This window comes from Lissotriton helveticus, chromosome 8, assembly GCF_964261635.1.
Source record: "Lissotriton helveticus chromosome 8, aLisHel1.1, whole genome shotgun sequence".
Classification (NCBI taxonomy): domain Eukaryota; kingdom Metazoa; phylum Chordata; class Amphibia; order Caudata; family Salamandridae; genus Lissotriton; species Lissotriton helveticus.
This window is the reverse complement of record NC_136069.1, coordinates 528652000-528672599: the sequence shown is the minus strand read 5'-3', so window position 1 is coordinate 528672599 and position 20600 is coordinate 528652000.

Below are 20600 nucleotides of genomic sequence, written 5' to 3'. Positions count from 1 at the left end.
GAAGTAAGCATCAGCGGGTGCGCCTCTGCCAGAGTCTTGAGCAAAAATCACTGTCGCGTTGGCCATCCCTGGACACGTGTTTCGAGGTTGTTATCTCTCGTCAGCAGGGAATAGGCATATATGTAGGGGTGCTGCGTAGGCTGCCAAAAAATATTCTCAGGTCCGGTACCGCTCGTGGCATGCAGGTGCGTAACCCGGACTCGTCAGCCCCACCAGCTTAAGGGAGCCTGAATATAAAAGAAAGTCCAATTGGTCGCACACTGCTTGTCCTACCAGCGTGTTGCCCCAAAGCATTTAGGTCCATGAAGTAAGCATCAGCGGGTGCGCCTCTGCCAGAGTCTTGAGCAAAAATCACTGTCGCGTTGGCCATCCCTGGACACGTGTTTCGAGGTTGTTACCTTTTGTCAGCAGGGAATAGGCATATATGTAGGGGTGCTGCGTAGGCTGCCAACAAATATTCTCAGGTCCGGTACCGCTTGTGGCACGCAGGTGCGTAACCTGGGCTCGTCAGCCCCACCAGCTCAAGGGAGCTTGAATATAAAAGAAAGTCCAAATGGTCGCACACTGCTTGTCCTACCAGCGTGTTGCCCCAAAGCATTGTGGTCCATGAAGTAAGCATCAGCGGGTGCGCCTCTGCCAGAGTCTCAGCAAAAATCACTGTCGCGTTGGCCATCCCTGGACACGTGTTTCGAGGTTGTTACCTCTCGTCAGCAGGGAATAGGCATATATGTAGGGGTGCTGCGTAGGCTGCCAAAAAATATTCTCAGGTCCGGTACCGCTCATGGTACGCAGGTGCGTAACCTGGGCTCGTCAGCCCCACCAGCTCAAGGGAGCTTGAATATAAAAGAAAGTCCAATTGGTCCCACACTGCTTGTCCTACCAGCGTGTTGCCCCAAAGCATTGTGGTCCATGAAGTAAGCATCAGCGGGTGCGCCTCTGCCAGAGTCTTGAGCAAAAATCACTGTCGCGTTGGCCATCCCAGGACACGTGTTTCGAGGTTGTTACCTCTCGTCAGCAGGAAATAGGCCTATATGCAGGGGTGCTGCGTAGGCTGCCAAAAAATATTCTCAGGTCCGGTACCGCTCGTGGCACGCAGGTGCGTAACCCGGGCTCGTCAGCCCCACCAGCTCAAGGGAGCTTGAATATAAAAGAAAGTCCAATTGGTCGCACACTGCTTGTCCTACCAGCGTGTTGCCCCAAAGCATTGTGGTCCATGAAGTAAGCATCAGCGGGTGCGCCTCTGCCAGAGTCTTGAGCAAAAATCACTGTCGCGTTGGCCATCCCTGGACACGTGTTTCGAGGTTGTTATCTCTCGTCAGCAGGGAATAGGCATATATGTAGGGGTGCTGCGTAGGCTGCCAAAAAATATTCTCAGGTCCGGTACCGCTCGTGGCACGCAGGTGCGTAACCCGGACTCGTCAGCCCCACCAGCTTAAGGGAGCCTGAATATAAAAGAAAGTCCAATTGGTCGCACACTGCTTGTCCTACCAGCGTGTTGCCCCAAAGCATTTAGGTCCATGAAGTAAGCATCAGCGGGTGCGCCTCTGCCAGAGTCTTGAGCAAAAATCACTGTCGCGTTGGCCATCCCTGGACACGTGTTTCGAGGTTGTTACCTTTTGTCAGCAGGGAATAGGCATATATGTAGGGGTGCTGCGTATGCTGCCAACAAATATTCTCAGGTCCGGTACCGCTTGTGGCACGCAGGTGCGTAACCTGGGCTCGTCAGCCCCACCAGCTCAAGGGAGCTTGAATATAAAAGAAAGTCCAAATGGTCGCACACTGCTTGTCCTACCAGCGTGTTGCCCCAAAGCATTGTGGTCCATGAAGTAAGCATCAGCGGGTGCGCCTCTGCCAGAGTCTCAGCAAAAATCACTGTCGCGTTGGCCATCCCTGGACACGTGTTTCGAGGTTGTTACCTCTCGTCAGCAGGGAATAGGCATATATGTAGGGGTGCTGCGTAGGCTGCCAAAAAATATTCTCAGGTCCGGTACCGCTCATGGCACGCAGGTGCGTAACCTGGGCTCGTCAGCCCCACCAGCTCAAGTGAGCTTGAATATAAAAGAAAGTCCAATTGGTCCCACACTGCTTGTCCTACCAGCGTGTTGCCCCAAAGCATTGTGGTCCATGAAGTAAGCATCAGCGGGTGCGCCTCTGCCAGAGTCTTGAGCAAAAATCACTGTCGCGTTGGCCATCCCAGGACACGTGTTTCGAGGTTGTTACCTCTCGTCAGCAGGAAATAGGCCTATATGCAGGGGTGCTGCGTAGGCTGCCAAAAAATATTCTCAGGTCCGGTACTGCTCGTGGCACGCAGGTGCGTAACCCGGACTCGTCAGCCCCACCAGCTCAAGGGAGCTTGAATATAAAAGAAAGTCCAATTGGTCGCACACTGCTTGTCCTACCAGCGTGTTGCCCCAAAGCATTGTGGTCCATGAAGTAAGCATCAGCGGGTGCGCCTCTGCCAGAGTCTTGGCAAAAATCACTGTCGCGTTGGCCATCCCTGGACACGTGTTTCGAGGTTGTTACCTCTCGTCAGCAGGGAATAGGCATATATGTAGGGGTGCTGCGTAGGCTGCCAAAAAATATTCTCAGGTCCGGTACCGCACATGGCACGCAGGTGCGTAACCTGGGCTCGTCAGCCCCACCAGCTCAAGGGAGCTTGAATATAAAAGAAAGTCCAATTGGTCGCACACTGCTTGTCCTACCAGCGTGTTGCCCCAAAGCATTGTGGTCCATGAAGTAAGCATCAGCGGGTGCGCCTCTGCCAGAGTCTTGAGCAAAAATCACTGTTGCGTTGGCCATCCCAGGACACGTGTTTCGAGGTTGTTACCTCTCGTCAGCAGGAAATAGGCCTATATGCAGGGGTGCTGCGTAGGCTGCCAAAAAATATTCTCAGGTCCGGTACCGCTCGTGGCACGCAGGTGCGTAACCCGGACTCGTCAGCCCCACCAGCTCAAGGGAGCTTGAATATAAAAGAAAGCCCAATTGGTCGCAACCTGCTTGTCCTACCAGCGTTTTGCCCCAAAGCATTTAGGTCCATGAAGTAAGCATCAGCGGGTGCTCCTCTGCCAGAGTCTTGAGCAAAAATCACTGTCGCGTTGGCCATCCCTGGACACATGTTTCGAGGTTGTTACCTCTCGTCAGCAGGGAATAGGCATATATGTAGGGGTGCTGCGTAGGCTGCCAACAAATATTCTCAGGTCCGGTACCGCTCGTGGCACGCAGGTGCGTAACCTGGGCTCGTCAGCCCCACCAGCTCAAGGGAGCTTGAATATAAAAGAAAGTCCAATTGGTCGCACACTGCTTGTCCTACCAGCGTGTTGCCCCAAAGCATTGTGGTCCATGAAGTAAGCATCAGCGGGTTCGCCTCTGCCAGAGTCTTGAGCAAAAATCACTGTCGCGTTGGCCATCCCTGGACACGTGTTTCGAGGTTGTTACCTCTCGTCAGCAGGGAATAGGCATATATGTAGGGGTGCTGCGTAGGCTGCCAAAAAATATTCTCAGGTCCGGTACCGCTCGTGGCACGCAGGTGCGTAACCCGGGCTCGTCAGCCCCACCAGCTCAAGGGAGCTTGAATATAAAAGAAAGTCCAATTGGTCGCACACTGCTTGTCCTACCAGCGTGTTGCCCCAAAGCATTGTGGTCCATGAAGTAAGCATCAGCGGGTGCGCCTCTGCCAGAGTCTTGAGCAAAAATCACTGTCGCGTTGGCCATCCCTGGACACGTGTTTCGAGGTTGTTATCTCTCGTCAGCAGGGAATAGGCATATATGTAGGGGTGCTGCGTAGGCTGCCAAAAAATATTCTCAGGTCCGGTACCGCTCGTGGCATGCAGGTGCGTAACCCGGACTCGTCAGCCCCACCAGCTTAAGGGAGCCTGAATATAAAAGAAAGTCCAATTGGTCGCACACTGCTTGTCCTACCAGCGTGTTGCCCCAAAGCATTTAGGTCCATGAAGTAAGCATCAGCGGGTGCGCCTCTGCCAGAGTCTTGAGCAAAAATCACTGTCGCGTTGGCCATCCCTGGACACGTGTTTCGAGGTTGTTACCTTTTGTCAGCAGGGAATAGGCATATATGTAGGGGTGCTGCGTAGGCTGCCAACAAATATTCTCAGGTCCGGTACCGCTTGTGGCACGCAGGTGCGTAACCTGGGCTCGTCAGCCCCACCAGCTCAAGGGAGCTTGAATATAAAAGAAAGTCCAAATGGTCGCACACTGCTTGTCCTACCAGCGTGTTGCCCCAAAGCATTGTGGTCCATGAAGTAAGCATCAGCGGGTGCGCCTCTGCCAGAGTCTCAGCAAAAATCACTGTCGCGTTGGCCATCCCTGGACACGTGTTTCGAGGTTGTTACCTCTCGTCAGCAGGGAATAGGCATATATGTAGGGGTGCTGCGTAGGCTGCCAAAAAATATTCTCAGGTCCGGTACCGCTCATGGTACGCAGGTGCGTAACCTGGGCTCGTCAGCCCCACCAGCTCAAGGGAGCTTGAATATAAAAGAAAGTCCAATTGGTCCCACACTGCTTGTCCTACCAGCGTGTTGCCCCAAAGCATTGTGGTCCATGAAGTAAGCATCAGCGGGTGCGCCTCTGCCAGAGTCTTGAGCAAAAATCACTGTCGCGTTGGCCATCCCAGGACACGTGTTTCGAGGTTGTTACCTCTCGTCAGCAGGAAATAGGCCTATATGCAGGGGTGCTGCGTAGGCTGCCAAAAAATATTCTCAGGTCCGGTACCGCTCGTGGCACGCAGGTGCGTAACCCGGGCTCGTCAGCCCCACCAGCTCAAGGGAGCTTGAATATAAAAGAAAGTCCAATTGGTCGCACACTGCTTGTCCTACCAGCGTGTTGCCCCAAAGCATTGTGGTCCATGAAGTAAGCATCAGCGGGTGCGCCTCTGCCAGAGTCTTGAGCAAAAATCACTGTCGCGTTGGCCATCCCTGGACACGTGTTTCGAGGTTGTTATCTCTCGTCAGCAGGGAATAGGCATATATGTAGGGGTGCTGCGTAGGCTGCCAAAAAATATTCTCAGGTCCGGTACCGCTCGTGGCACGCAGGTGCGTAACCCGGACTCGTCAGCCCCACCAGCTTAAGGGAGCCTGAATATAAAAGAAAGTCCAATTGGTCGCACACTGCTTGTCCTACCAGCGTGTTGCCCCAAAGCATTTAGGTCCATGAAGTAAGCATCAGCGGGTGCGCCTCTGCCAGAGTCTTGAGCAAAAATCACTGTCGCGTTGGCCATCCCTGGACACGTGTTTCGAGGTTGTTACCTTTTGTCAGCAGGGAATAGGCATATATGTAGGGGTGCTGCGTAGGCTGCCAACAAATATTCTCAGGTCCGGTACCGCTTGTGGCACGCAGGTGCGTAACCTGGGCTCGTCAGCCCCACCAGCTCAAGGGAGCTTGAATATAAAAGAAAGTCCAAATGGTCGCACACTGCTTGTCCTACCAGCGTGTTGCCCCAAAGCATTGTGGTCCATGAAGTAAGCATCAGCGGGTGCGCCTCTGCCAGAGTCTCAGCAAAAATCACTGTCGCGTTGGCCATCCCTGGACACGTGTTTCGAGGTTGTTACCTCTCGTCAGCAGGGAATAGGCATATATGTAGGGGTGCTGCGTAGGCTGCCAAAAAATATTCTCAGGTCCGGTACCGCTCATGGCACGCAGGTGCGTAACCTGGGCTCGTCAGCCCCACCAGCTCAAGGGAGCTTGAATATAAAAGAAAGTCCAATTAGTCCCACACTGCTTGTCCTACCAGCGTGTTGCCCCAAAGCATTGTGGTCCATGAAGTAAGCATCAGCGGGTGCGCCTCTGCCAGAGTCTTGAGCAAAAATCACTGTCGCGTTGGCCATCCCAGGACACGTGTTTCGAGGTTGTTACCTCTCGTCAGCAGGAAATAGGCCTATATGCAGGGGTGCTGCGTAGGCTGCCAAAAAATATTCTCAGGTCCGGTACCGCTCGTGGCACGCAGGTGCGTAACCCGGACTCGTCAGCCCCACCAGCTCAAGGGAGCTTGAATATAAAAAAAAGTCCAATTGGTCGCACACTGCTTGTCCTACCAGCGTGTTGCCCCAAAGCATTGTGGTCCATGAAGTAAGCATCAGCGGGTGCGCCTCTGCCAGAGTCTTGGCAAAAATCACTGTCGCGTTGGCCATCCCTGGACACGTGTTTCGAGGTTGTTACCTCTCGTCAGCAGGGAATAGGCATATATGTAGGGGTGCTGCGTAGGCTGCCAAAAAATATTCTCAGGTCCGGTACCGCACATGGCACGCAGGTGCGTAACCTGGGCTCGTCAGCCCCACCAGCTCAAGGGAGCTTGAATATAAAAGAAAGTCCAATTGGTCGCACACTGCTTGTCCTACCAGCGTGTTGCCCCAAAGCATTGTGGTCCATGAAGTAAGCATCAGCGGGTGCGCCTCTGCCAGAGTCTTGAGCAAAAATCACTGTCGCGTTGGCCATCCCAGGACACGTGTTTCGAGGTTGTTACCTCTCGTCAGCAGGAAATAGGCCTATATGCAGGGGTGCTGCGTAGGCTGCCAAAAAATATTCTCAGGTCCGGTACCGCTCGTGGCACGCAGGTGCGTAACCCGGACTCGTCAGCCCCACCAGCTCAAGGGAGCTTGAATATAAAAGAAAGCCCAATTGGTCGCAACCTGCTTGTCCTACCAGCGTTTTGCCCCAAAGCATTTAGGTCCATGAAGTAAGCATCAGCGGGTGCTCCTCTGCCAGAGTCTTGAGCAAAAATCACTGTCGCGTTGGCCATCCCTGGACACATGTTTCGAGGTTGTTACCTCTCGTCAGCAGGGAATAGGCATATATGTAGGGGTGCTGCGTAGGCTGCCAACAAATATTCTCAGGTCCGGTACCGCTCGTGGCACGCAGGTGCGTAACCCGGGCTCGTCAGCCCCACCAGCTCAAGGGAGCTTGAATATAAAAGAAATTCCAATAGGTCGCACACTGCTTGTCCTACCAGCGTGTTGCCCCAAAGCATTGTGGTCCATGAAGTAAGCATCAGCGGGTGCGCCTCTGCCAGAGTCTTGAGCAAAAATCACTGTCGCGTTGGCCATCCCTGGACACGTGTTTCGAGGTTGTTACCTCTTGTCAGCAGGGAATAGGCATATATGTAGGGGTGCTGCGCAGGCTGCCAAAAAATATTCTCAGGTCCGGTACCGCTCGTGGCACGCAGGTGCGTAACCCGGGCTCGTCAGCCCCACCAGCTCAAGGGAGCTTGAATATAAAAGAAAGTCCAATTGGTCGCACACTGCTTGTCCTACCAGCGTGTTGCCCCAAGGCATTGTGGTCCATGAAGTAAGCATCAGCGGGTGCGCCTCTGCCAGAGTCTTGAGCAAAAATCACTGTCGCGTTGGCCATCCCTGGACACGTGTTTCGAGGTTGTTACCTCTCGTCAGCAGGGAATAGGCATATATGTTGGGGTGCTGCGTAAGGCTGCCAAAAAATATTCTCAGGTCCGGTACCGCTCGTGGCACGCAGGTGCGTAACCTGGGCTCGTCAGCCCCACCAGCTCAAGGGAGCTTGAATATAAAAGAAAGTCCAATTGGTCGCACACTGCTTGTCCTACCAGCGTGTTGCCCCAAAGCATTGTGGTCCATGAAGTAAGCATCAGCGGGTGCGCCTCTGCCAGAGTCTTGAGCAAAAATCACTGTCGCGTTGGCCATCCCTGGACATGTGTTTCGAGGTTGTTACCTCTCGTCAGCAGGGAATAGGCATATATGTAGGGGTGCTGCGTAGGCTGCCAAAAAATTTTCTCAGGTCCGGTACCGCTCGTGGCACTCAGGTGCCTAACCCGGACTCGTCAGCCCCACCAGCTCAAGGGAGCTTGAATATAAAAGAAAGTCCAATTGGTCGCACACTGCTTGTCCTACCAGCGTGTTGCCCCAAAGCATTTAGGTCCATGAAGTAAGCATCAGCGGGTGCGACTCTGCCAGAGTCTTGAGCAAAAATCACTGTCGCGTTGGCCATCCCTGGACACGTGTTTCGAGGTTGTTACCTCTCGTCAGCAGGGAATAGGCATATATGTAGGGGTGCTGCGTAGGCTGCCAAAATTTTTTCTCAGGTCCGGTACCGCTCGTGGCACTCAGGTGCGTTACCCGGACTCGTCAGCCCCACCAGCTCAAGGGAGCTTGAATATAAAAGAAAGTCCAATTGGTCGCACACTGCTTGTCCTACCAGCGTGTTGCCCCAAAGCATTTAGGTCCATGAAGTAAGCATCAGCGGGTGCGACTCTGCCAGAGTCTTGAGCAAAAATCACTGTCGCGTTGGCCATCCCATGACACGTGTTTCGAGGTTGTTACCTCTCGTCAGCAGGGAATAGGCATATATGTAGGGGTACTGCGTAGGCTGCCAAAAAATATTCTCAGGTCCGGTACCGCTCGTGGCACGCAGGTGCGTAACCCGGGCTCGTCAGCCCCACCAGCTCAAGGGAGCTTGAATATAAAAGAAAGTCCAATTGGTCGCACACTGCTTGTCCTACCAGCGTGTTGCCCCAAAGCATTGTGGTCCATGAAGTAAGCATCAGCGGGTGCGCCTCTGCCAGAGTCTTGAGCAAAAATCACTGTCGCGTTGGCCATCCCTGGACACGTGTTTCGAGGTTGTTACCTCTCGTCAGCAGGGAATAGGCATATATGTAGGGGTGTTGCGTAGGCTGCCAAAAAATATTCTCAGGTCCGGTACCGCTCGTGGCACGCAGGTGCGTAACCCGGGCTCGTCAGCCCCACCAGCTCAAGGGAGCTTGAATATAAAAGAAAGTCCAATTGGTCGCACACTGCTTGTCCTACCAGCGTGTTGCCCCAAAGCATTGTGGTCCATGAAGTAAGCATCAGCGGGTGCGCCTCTGCCAGAGTCTTGAGCAAAAATCACTGTCGCGTTGGCCATCCCATGACACGTGTTTTGAGGTTGTTACCTCTCGTCAGCAGGGAATAGGCATATATGTAGGGGTGCTGCATAGGCTGCCAAAAAATATTCTCAGGTCCGGTACCGCTCGTGGCACGCAGGTGCGTAACCTGGGCTCGTCAGCCCCACCAGCTCAAGGGAGCTTGAATATAAAAGAAAGTCCAATTGGTCGCACACTGCTTGTCCTACCAGCGTGTTGCCCCAAAGCATTGTGGTCCATGAAGTAAGCATCAGCGGGTTGGCCTCTGCCAGAGTCTTGAGCAAAAATCACTGTCGCGTTGGCCATCCCTGGACACGTGTTTCGAGGTTGTTACCTCTCGTCAGCAGGGAATAGGCATATATGTAGGGGTGCTGCGTAGGCTGCCAAAAAATATTCTCAGGTCCGGTACCGCTCGTGGCACGCAGGTGCGTAACCCGGGCTCGTCAGCCCCACCAGCTCAAGGGAGCTTGAATATAAAAGAAAGTCCAATTGGTCGCACACTGCTTGTCCTACCAGCGTGTTGCCCCAAAGCATTGTGGTCCATGAAGTAAGCATCAGCGGGTGCGCCTCTGCCAGAGTCTTGAGCAAAAATCACTGTCGCGTTGGCCATCCCTGGACACGTGTTTCGAGGTTGTTATCTCTCGTCAGCAGGGAATAGGCATATATGTAGGGGTGCTGCGTAGGCTGCCAAAAAATATTCTCAGGTCCGGTACCGCTCGTGGCACGCAAGTGCGTAACCCGGACTCGTCAGCCCCACCAGCTTAAGGGAGCCTGAATATAAAAGAAAGTCCAATTGGTCGCACACTGCTTGTCCTACCAGCGTGTTGCCCCAAAGCATTTAGGTCCATGAAGTAAGCATCAGCGGGTGCGCCTCTGCCAGAGTCTTGAGCAAAAATCACTGTCGCGTTGGCCATCCCTGGACACGTGTTTCGAGGTTGTTACCTTTTGTCAGCAGGGAATAGACATATATGTAGGGGTGCTGCGTAGGCTGCCAACAAATATTCTCAGGTCCGGTACCGCTTGTGGCACGCAGGTGCGTAACCTGGGCTCGTCAGCCCCACCAGCTCAAGGGAGCTTGAATATAAAAGAAAGTCCAAATGGTCGCACACTGCTTGTCCTACCAGCGTGTTGCCCCAAAGCATTGTGGTCCATGAAGTAAGCATCAGCGGGTGCGCCTCTGCCAGAGTCTCAGCAAAAATCACTGTCGCGTTGCCCATCCCTGGACACGTGTTTCGAGGTTGTTACCTCTCGTCAGCAGGGAATAGGCATATATGTAGGGGTGCTGCGTAGGCTGCCAAAAAATATTCTCAGGTCCGGTACCGCTCATGGCACGCAGGTGCGTAACCTGGGCCCGTCAGCCCCACCAGCTCAAGGGAGCTTGAATATAAAAGAAAGTCCAATTGGTCCCACACTGCTTGTCCTACCAGCGTGTTGCCCCAAAGCATTGTGGTCCATGAAGTAAGCATCAGCGGGTGCGCCTCTGCCAGAGTCTTGAGCAAAAATCACTGTCGCGTTGGCCATCCCAGGACACGTGTTTCGAGGTTGTTACCTCTCGTCAGCAGGAAATAGGCCTATATGCAGGGGTGCTGCGTAGGCTGCCAAAAAATATTCTCAGGTCCGGTACCGCTCGTGGCACGCAGGTGCGTAACCCGGACTCGTCAGCCCCACCAGCTCAAGGGAGCTTGAATATAAAAGAAAGTCCAATTGGTCGCACACTGCTTGTCCTACCAGCGTGTTGCCCCAAAGCATTGTGGTCCATGAAGTAAGCATCAGCGGGTGCGCCTCTGCCAGAGTCTTGGCAAAAATCACTGTCGCGTTGGCCATCCCTGGACACGTGTTTTGAGGTTGTTACCTCTCGTCAGCAGGGAATAGGCATATATGTAGGGGTGCTGCGTAGGCTGCCAAAAAATATTCTCAGGTCCGGTACCGCACATGGCACGCAGGTGCGTAACCTGGGCTCGTCAGCCCCACCAGCTCAAGGGAGCTTGAATATAAAAGAAAGTCCAATTGGTCGCACACTGCTTGTCCTACCAGCGTGTTGCCCCAAAGCATTGTGGTCCATGAAGTAAGCATCAGCGGGTGCGCCTCTGCCAGAGTCTTGAGCAAAAATCACTGTCGCGTTGGCCATCCCAGGACACGTGTTTCGAGGTTGTTACCTCTCGTCAGCAGGAAATAGGCCTATATGCAGGGGTGCTGCGTAGGCTGCCAAAAAATATTCTCAGGTCCGGTACCGCTCGTGGCACGCAGGTGCGTAACCCGGACTCGTCAGCCCCACCAGCTCAAGGGAGCTTGAATATAAAAGAAAGCCCAATTGGTCGCAACCTGCTTGTCCTACCAGCGTTTTGCCCCAAAGCATTTAGGTCCATGAAGTAAGCATCAGCGGGTGCTCCTCTGCCAGAGTCTTGAGCAAAAATCACTGTCGCGTTGGCCATCCCTGGACACATGTTTCGAGGTTGTTACCTCTCGTCAGCAGGGAATAGGCATATATGTAGGGGTGCTGCGTAGGCTGCCAACAAATATTCTCAGGTCCGGTACCGCTCGTGGCACGCAGGTGTGTAACCCGGGCTTGTCAGCCCCACCAGCTCAAGGGAGCTTGAATATAAAAGAAAGTCCAATTGGTCGCACACTGCTTGTCCTACCAGCGTGTTGCCCCAAAGCATTGTGGTCCATGAAGTAAGCATCAGCGGGTGCGCCTCTGCCAGAGTCTTGAGCAAAAATCACTGTCGCGTTGGCCATCCCTGGACACGTGTTTCGAGGTTGTTACCTCTCGTCAGCAGGGAATAGGCATATATGTAGGGGTGCTGCGTAGGCTGCCAAAAAATATTCTCAGGTCCGGTACAGCTCGTGGCACGCATGTGCGTAACCCGGGCTCGTCAGCCCCACCAGCTCAAGGGAGCTTGAATATAAAAGAAAGTCCAATTGGTCGCACACTGCTTGTCCTACCAGGGTGTTGCCCCAAAACATTTTGGTCCATGAAGTAAGCATCAGCGGGTGCGCCTCTGCCAGAGTCTTGAGCAAAAATCACTGTCGCGTTGGCCATCCCTGGACACGTGTTTCGAGGTTGTTACCTCTCGTCAGCAGGGAATAGGCATATATGTAGGGGTGCTGCGTAAGGCTGCCAAAAAATATTCTCAGGTCCGGTACCGCTCCTGGCACGCAGGTGCGTAACCTGGGCTCGTCAGCCCCAACAGCTCAAGGGAGCTTGAATATAAAAGAAAGTCCAATTGGTCGCACACTGCTTGTCCTACCAGCGTGTTGCCCCAAAGCATTGTGGTCCATGAAGTAAGCATCAGCGGGTGCGCCTCTGCCAGAGTCTTGAGCAAAAATCACTGTCGCGTTGGCCATCCCTGGACACGTGTTTCGAGGTTGTTACCTCTCGTCAGCAGGGAATAGGCATATATGTAGGGGTGCTGCGTAGGCTGCCAAAAAATATTCTCAGGTCCGGGACCGCTCGTGGCACTCAGGTGCGTAACCCGGACTCGTCAGCCCCACCAGCTCAAGGGAGCTTGAATATAAAAGAAAGTCCAATTGGTCGCACACTGCTTGTCCTACCAGCGTGTTGCCCCAAAGCATTTAGGTCCATGAAGTAAGCATCAGCGGGTGCGCCTCTGCCAAAGTCTTGAGCAAAAATCACTGTCGTGTTGGCCATCCCTGGACACGTGTTTCGAGGTTGTTACCTCTCGTCAGCAGGGAATAGGCATATATGTAGGGGTGCTGCGTAGGCTGCCAAAAAATATTCTCAGGTCCGGTACCGCTCGTGGCACGCAGGTGCGTAACCTGGGCTCATCAGCCCCACCAGCTCAAGGGAGCTTGAATATAAAAGAAAGTCCAATTGGTCGCACACTGCTTGTCCTACCAGCGTGTTGCCCCAAAGCATTGTGGTCCATGAAGTAAGCATAAGCGGGTGCGCCTCTGCCAGAGTCTTGAGCAAAAATCACTGTTGCGTTGGCCATCCCTGGACACGTGTTTCGAGGTTGTTACCTCTCGTCAGCAGGGAATAGGCATATATGTAGGGGTGCTGCGTAGGCTGCCAAAAAATATTCTCAGGTCCGGTACCGCTCGTGGCACGCAGGTGCGTAACCCGGGCTCGTCAGCCCCACCAGCTCAAGGGAGCTTGAATATAAAGGAAAGTCCAATTGGTCGCACACTGCTTGTCCTACCAGCGTGTTGCCCCAAAGCATTGTGGTCCATGAAGTAAGCATCAGCGGGTGCGCCTCTGCCAGAGTCTTGAGCAAAAATCATTGTCGCGTTGGCCATCCCTGGACACGTGTTTCGAGGTTGTTACCTCTCGTCAGCAGGGAATAGGCATATATGTAGGGGTGCTGCGTAGGCTGCCAAAAAATATTCTCAGGTCCGGTACCGCTCGTGGCACGCAGGTGCGTAACCTGGGCTCGTCAGCCCCACCAGCTCAAGGGAGCTTGAATATGAAAGAAAGTCCAATTGGTCGCACACTGCTTGTCCTACCAGCGTGTTGCCCCAAAGCATTGTGGTCCATGAAGTAAGCATCAGCGGGTGCGCCTCTGCCAGAGTCTTGAGCAAAAATCACTGTCGCGTTGGCCATCCCTGGACACGTGTTTCGAGGTTGTTACCTCTCGTCAGCAGGGAATAGGCATATATGTAGGGGTGCTGCGTAAGCTGCCAAAAAATATTCTCAGGACCGGTACCGCTCGTGGCATGCAGGTGCGTAACCCGGACTCGTCAGCCCCACCAGCTCAAGGGAGCCTGAATATAAAAGAAAGTTCAATTGGTCGCACACTGCTTGTCCTACCAGCGTGTTGCCCCAAAGCATTTAGGTCCATGAAGTAAGCATCAGCGGGTGCGCCTCTGCCAGAGTCTTGAGCAAAAATCACTGTCGCGTTGGCCATCCCTGGACACGTGTTTCGAGGTTGTTACCTCTCGTCAGCAGGGAATAGGCATATATGTAGGGGTGCTGTGTAGGCTGCCAACAAATATTCTCAGGTCCGGTACCGCTTGTGGCACGCAGGTGCGTAACCTGGGCTCGTCAGCCCCACCAGCTCAAGGGAGCTTGAATATAAAAGAAAGTCCAATTGGTTGCACACTGCTTGTCCTACCAGCGTGTTGCCCCAAAGCATTGTGGTCCATGAAGTAAGCATCAGCGGGTGCGCCTCTGCCAGAGTCTTGGCAAAAATCACTGTCGCGTTGGCCATCCCTGGACACGTGTTTCGAGGTTGTTACCTCTCGTCAGCAGGGAATAGGCATATATGTAGGGGTGCTGCGTAGGCTGCCAAAAAATATTCTCAGGTCCGGTACCGCTCATGGCACGCAGGTGCGTAACCTGGGCTCGTCAGCCCCACCAGCTCAAGGGAGCTTGAATATAAAAGAAAGTCCAATTGGTCGCACACTGCTTGTCCTACCAGCGTGTTGCCCCAAAGCATTGTGGTCCATGAAGTAAGCATCAGTGGGTGCGCCTCTGCCAGAGTCTTGAGCAAAAATCACTGTCGCGTTGGCCATCCCTGGACACGTGTTTCGAGGTTGTTACCTCTCGTCAGCAGGGAATAGGCATATATGTAGGGGTGCTGCGTAGGCTGCCAAAAAATATTCTCAGGTCCGGTACCGCTCGTGGCACGCAGGTGCGTAACCCGGGCTCGTCAGCCCCACCAGCTCAAGGGAGCTTGAATATAAAAGAAAGTACAATTGGTTGCACACTGCTTGTTCTACCAGCGTGTTGCCCCAAAGCATTGTGGTCCATGAAGTAAGCATCAGCGGGTGCGCCTCTGCCAGAGTCTTGAGCAAATTCACTGTCGCGTTGGCCATCCCTGGACAAGTGTTTCGAGTTTGTTACCTCTCGTCAGCAGGGAATAGGCATATATGTAGGGGTGATGCGTAGGCTGCCAAAAAATATTCTCAGGTCCGGTACCGCTCGTGGCACGCAGGTGCGTAACCTGGGCTCGTCAGCCCCACCAGCTCAAGGGAGCTTGAATATAAAAGAAAGTACAATTGGTCGCACACTGCTTGTCCTACCAGCGTGTTGCCCCAAAGCATTGTGGTCCATGAAGTAAGCATCAGCGGGTGCACCTCTGCCAGAGTCTTGAGCAAAAATCACTGTCGCGTTGGCCATCCCTGGACACGTGTTTCGAGGTTGTTACCTCTCGTCAGCAGGGAATAGGCATATATGTAGGGGTGCTGCGTAGGCTGCCAAAAAATATTCTCAGGTCCGGTACCGCTCGTGGCACGCAGGTGCGTAACCTGGGCTCGTCAGCCCCACCAGCTCAAGGGAGCTAGAATATAAAAGAAAGTCCAATTGGTCGCACACTGCTTGTCCTACCAGCGTGTTGCCCCAAAGCATTGTGGTCCATGAAGTAAGCATCAGCGGGTGCGCCTCTGCCCGAGTCTTGAGCAAAAATCACTGTCGCGTTGGCCATCCCTGGACACGTGTTTCGAGGTTCTTACCTCTCATCAGCAGGGAATAGGCATATATGTAGGGGTGCTGCGTAGGCTGGCAAAAAATATTCTCAGGTCCGGTACCGCTCGTGGCACGCAGGTGCGTAACCCGGGTTTGTCAGCCCCACCAGCTCAAGGGAGCTTGAATATAAAAGAAAGTCCAATTGGTCGCACACTGCTTGTCCTACCAGCGTGTTGCCCCAAAGCATTGTGGTCCATGAAGTAAGCATCAGCGGGTGCGCCTCTGCCAGAGTCTTGAGCAAAAATCACTGTCGCGTTGGCCATCCCTAGACACGTGTTTCGAGGTTGTTATCTCTCGTCAGCAGGGAATAGGCATATATGTAGGGGTACTGCGTAGGCAGCCAAAAAATATTCTCAGGTCCGGTACAGCTCGTGGCACGCATGTGCGTAACCCGGGCTCGTCAGCCCCACCAGCACAAGGGAGCTTGAACAAAAAAGAAAGTCCAATTGGTTGCACACTGCTTGTCCTACCAGCGTGTTGCCCCAAAGCATTGTGGTCCATGAAGTAAGCATCAGCGGGTGCGCCTCTGCCAGAGTCTTGAGCAAAAATCACTGTCGCGTTGGCCATCCCTGGACACGTGTTTCGAGGTTGTTACCTTCGTCAGCAGGGAATAGGCATATATGTAGGGGTGCTGCGTAGGCTGCCAAAAAATATTCTCAGGTCCGGTACCGCTCGTGGCACGCAGGTGCGTAACCCGGGCTCGTCAGCCCCACCAGCTTAAGGGAGCTTGAATATAAAAGAAAGTCCTATTGGTTGCACACTGCTTGTCCTACCTGCGTGTTGCCCCAAAGCATTGTGGTCCATGAAGTAAGCATCAGCGGGTGCGCCTCTGCCAGAGTCTTGAGCAAAAATCACTGTCGCGTTGGCCATCCCTGGACACGTGTTTCGAGGTTGTTACCTCTCGTCAGCAGGGAATAGGCATATATGTAGGGGTGCTGCGTAGGCTGCCAAAAAATATTCTCAGGTCCGGTACCGCTCGTGGCACGCAGGTGCGTAACCCGGGCTCGTCAGCCCCACCAGCTCAAGGGAGCTTGAATATAAAAGAAAGTCCAATTGGTCGCACACTGCTTGTCCTACCAGCGTGTTGCCCCAAAGCATTGTGGTCCATGAAGTAAGCATCAGCGGGTGCGCCTCTGCCAGAGTCTTGAGCAAAAATCACTGTCGCGTTGGCCATCCCTGGACACGTGTTTCGAGGTTGTTACCTTCGTCAGCAGGGAATAGGCATATATGTAGGGGTGCTGCGTAGGCTGCCAAAAAATATTCTCCGGTACCGCTCGTGGCACGCATGTGCGTAACCCGGGCTCGTCAGCCCCACCAGCTTAAGGGAGCTTGAATATAAAAGAAAGTCCTATTGGTTGCACACTGCTTGTCCTACCAGCGTGTTGCCCCAAAGCATTGTGGTCCATGAAGTAAGCATCAGCGGGTGCGCCTCTGCCAGAGTCTTGAGCAAAAATCACTGTCGCGTTGGCCATCCCTGGACACGTGTTTCGAGGTTGTTACCTCTCGTCTGCAGGGAATAGGCATATATGTAGGGGTGCTGCGTAGGCTGCCAAAAAATATTCTCAGGTCCGGTACCGCTCGTGGCACGCAGGTGCGTAACCCGGGCTCGTCAGCCCTACCAGCTCAAGGGAGCTTGAATATAAAAGAAAGTCCAATTGGTCGCACACTGCTTGTCCTACCAGCGTGTTGCCCCAAAGCATTGTGGTCCATGAAGTAAGCTTCAGCGGGTGCGCCTCTGCCAGAGTCTTGAGCAAAAATCACTGTCGCGTTGGCCATCCCTGGACACGTGTTTCGAGGTTGTTACCTCTCGTCAGCAGGGAATAGGCATATATGTAGGGGTGCTGCGTAGGCTGCCAAAAAATATTCTCAGGTCCGGTACCGCTCGTGGCACGCAGGTGCGTAACCCGGGCTCGTCAGCCCCACCAGCTCAAGGGAGCTTGAATATAAAAGAAAGTCCAATTGGTCGCACACTGCTTGTCCTACCAGCGTGTTGCCCCAAAGCATTGTGGTCCATGAAGTAAGCATCAGCAGGTGCGCCTCTGCCAGAGTCTTGAGCAAAAATCACTGTCGCGTTGGCCATCCCTGGACACGTGTTTCGAGGTTGTTACCTCTCGTCAGCAGGGAATAGGCATATATGTAGGGGTGCTGCGTAGGCTGCCAAAAAATATTCTCAGGTCCGGTACCGCTCGTGGCACGCAGGTGCATAACCCGGGCTCGTCATCCCCACCAGCTCAAGGTAGCTTGAATATAAAAGAAAGTCCAATTGGTCGCACACTGCTTGTCCTACCAGCGTGTTGCCCCAAAGCATTGTGGTCCATGAAGTAAGCATCAGCGGGTGCGCCTCTGCCAGAGTCTTGAGCAAAAATCACTGTCGCGTTGGCCATCCCTGGACACGTGTTTCGAGGTTGTTACCTCTCGTCAGCAGGGAATAGGCATATATGTAGGGGTGCTGCGTAGGCAGCCAAAAAATATTCTCAGGTCCGGTACCGCTCGTGGCACGCAGGTGCGTAACCCGGGCTCGTCAGCCCCACCAGCACAAGGGAGCTTGAACATAAAAGAAAGTCCAATTGGTCGCACACTGCTTGTCCTACCAGAGTGTTTCCCCAAAGCATTGTGGTCCATGAAGTAAGCATCAGTGGGTGCGCCTCTGCCAGAGTCTTGAGCAAAAATCACTGTCGCGTTGGCCATCCCTGGACACGTGTTTCGAGGTTGTTACCTCTCGTCAGCAGGGAATAGGCATATATGTAGGGGTGCTGCGTAGGCTGCCAAAAAATATTCTCAGGTCCGGTACCGCTCGTGGCACGCAGGTGCGTAACCCGGGCTCGTCAGCCCCACCAGCTCAAGGGAGCTTGAATATAAAAGAAAGTCCAATTGGTCGCACACTGCTTGTCCTACCAGCGTGTTGCCCCAAAGCATTGTGGTCCATGAAGTAAGGATCAGCGGGTGCGCCTCTGCCAGAGTCTTGAGCAAAAATCACTGTCGCGTTGGCCATCCCTGGACACGTGTTTCGAGGTTGTTACCTCTCGTCAGCAGGGAATAGGCATATATGTAGGGGTGCTGCGCAGGCTGCCAAAAAATATTCTCAGGTCCGGTACCGCTCGTGGCATGCAGGTGCGTAACCCGGGCTCGTCAGCCCCACCAGCTCAAGGGAGCTTGAATATAAAAGAAAGTCCAATTGGTCGCACACTGCTTGTCCTACCAGCGTGTTGCCCCAAAGCATTGTGGTCCATGAAGTAAGCATCAGCGGGTGCGCCTCTGCCAGAGTCTTGAGCAAAAATCACTGTCGCGTTGGCCATCCCTGGACACGTGTTTCGAGGTTGTTACCTCTCGTCAGCAGTGAATAGGCATATATGTAGGGGTGCTGCGTAAGGCTGCCAAAAAATATTCTCAGGTCCGGTCCCGCTCGTGGCACGCAGGTGCGTAACCTGGGCTCGTCAGCCCCACCAGCTCAAGGGAGCTTGAATATAAAAGAAAGTCCAATTGGTCGCACACTGCTTGTCCTACCAGCGTGTTGCCCCAAAGCATTGTGGTCCATGAAGTAAGCATCAGCGGGTGCGCCTCTGCCAGAGTCTTGAGCAAAAATCACTGTCGCGTTGGCCATCCCTGGACATGTGTTTCGAGGTTGTTACCTCTCGTCAGCAGGGAATAGGCATATATGTAGGGGTGCTGCGTAGGCTGCCAAAAAATTTTCTCAGGTCCGGTACCGCTCGTGGCACTCAGGTGCGTAACCCGGACTCGTCAGCCCCACCAGCTCAAGGGAGCTTGAATATAAAAGAAAGTCCAATTGGTCGCACACTGCTTGTCCTACCAGCGTGTTGCCCCAAAGCATTTAGGTCCATGAAGTAAGCATCAGCGGGTGCGACTCTGCCAGAGTCTTGAGCAAAAATCACTGTCGCGTTGGCCATCCCTGGACACGTGTTTCGAGGTTGTTACCTCTCGTCAGCAGGGAATAGGCATATATGTAGGGGTGCTGCGTAGGCTGCCAAAATTTTTTCTCAGGTCCGGTACCGCTCGTGGCACTCAGGTGCGTAACCCGGACTCGTCAGCCCCACCAGCTCAAGGGAGCTTGAATATAAAAGAAAGTCCAATTGGTCGCACACTGCTTGTCCTACCAGCGTGTTGCCCCAAAGCATTTAGGTCCATGAAGTAAGCATCAGCGGGTGCGACTCTGCCAGAGTCTTGAGCAAAAATCACTGTCGCGTTGGCCATCCCTGGACACGTGTTTCGAGGTTGTTACCTCTCGTAAGCAGGGAATAGGCATATATGTAGGGGTACTGCGTAGGCTGCCAAAAAATATTCTCAGGTCCGGTACCGCTCGTGGCACGCAGGTGCGTAACCCGGGCTCGTCAGCCCCACCAGCTCAAGGGAGCTTGAATATAAAAGAAAGTCCAATTGGTCGCACACTGCTTGTCCTACCAGCGTGTTGCCCCAAAGCATTGTGGTCCATGAAGTAAGCATCAGCGGGTGCGCCTCTGCCAGAGTCTTGAGCAAAAATCACTGTCGCGTTGGCCATCCCTGGACACGTGTTTCAAGGTTGTTACCTCTCGTCAGCAGGGAATAGGAATATATGTAGGGGTGTTGCGTAGGCTGCCAAAAAATATTCTCAGGTCCGGTACCGCTCGTGGCACACAGGTGCGTAACCCGGGCTCGTCAGCCCCACCAGCTCAAGGGAGCTTGAATATAAAAGAAAGTCCAATTGGTCGCACACTGCTTGTCCTACCAGCGTGTTGCCCCAAAGCATTGTGGTCCATGAAGTAAGCATCAGCGGGTGCGCCTCTGCCAGAGTCTTGAGCAAAAATCACTGTCGCGTTGGCCATCCCTGGACACGTGTTTTGAGGTTGTTACCTCTCGTCATCAGGGAATAGGCATATATGTAGGGGTGCTGCATAGGCTGCCAAAAAATATTCTCAGGTCCGGTACCGCTCGTGGCACGCAGGTGCGTAACCTGGGCTCGTCAGCCCCACCAGCTCAAGGGAGCTTGAATATAAAAGAAAGTCCAATTGGTCGCACACTGCTTGTCCTACCAGCGTGTTGCCCCAAAGCATTGTGGTCCATGAAGTAAGCATCAGCGGGTTTGCCTCTGCCAGAGTCTTGAGCAAAAATCACTGTCGCGTTGGCCATCCCTGGACACGTGTTTCGAGGTTGTTACCTCTCGTCAGCAGGGAATAGGCATATATGTAGGGGTGCTGCGTAGGCTGCCAAAAAATATTCTCAGGTCCGGTACCGCTCGTGGCACGCAGGTGCGTAACCCGGGCTCGTCAGCCCCACCAGCTCAAGGGAGCTTGAATATAAAAGAAAGTC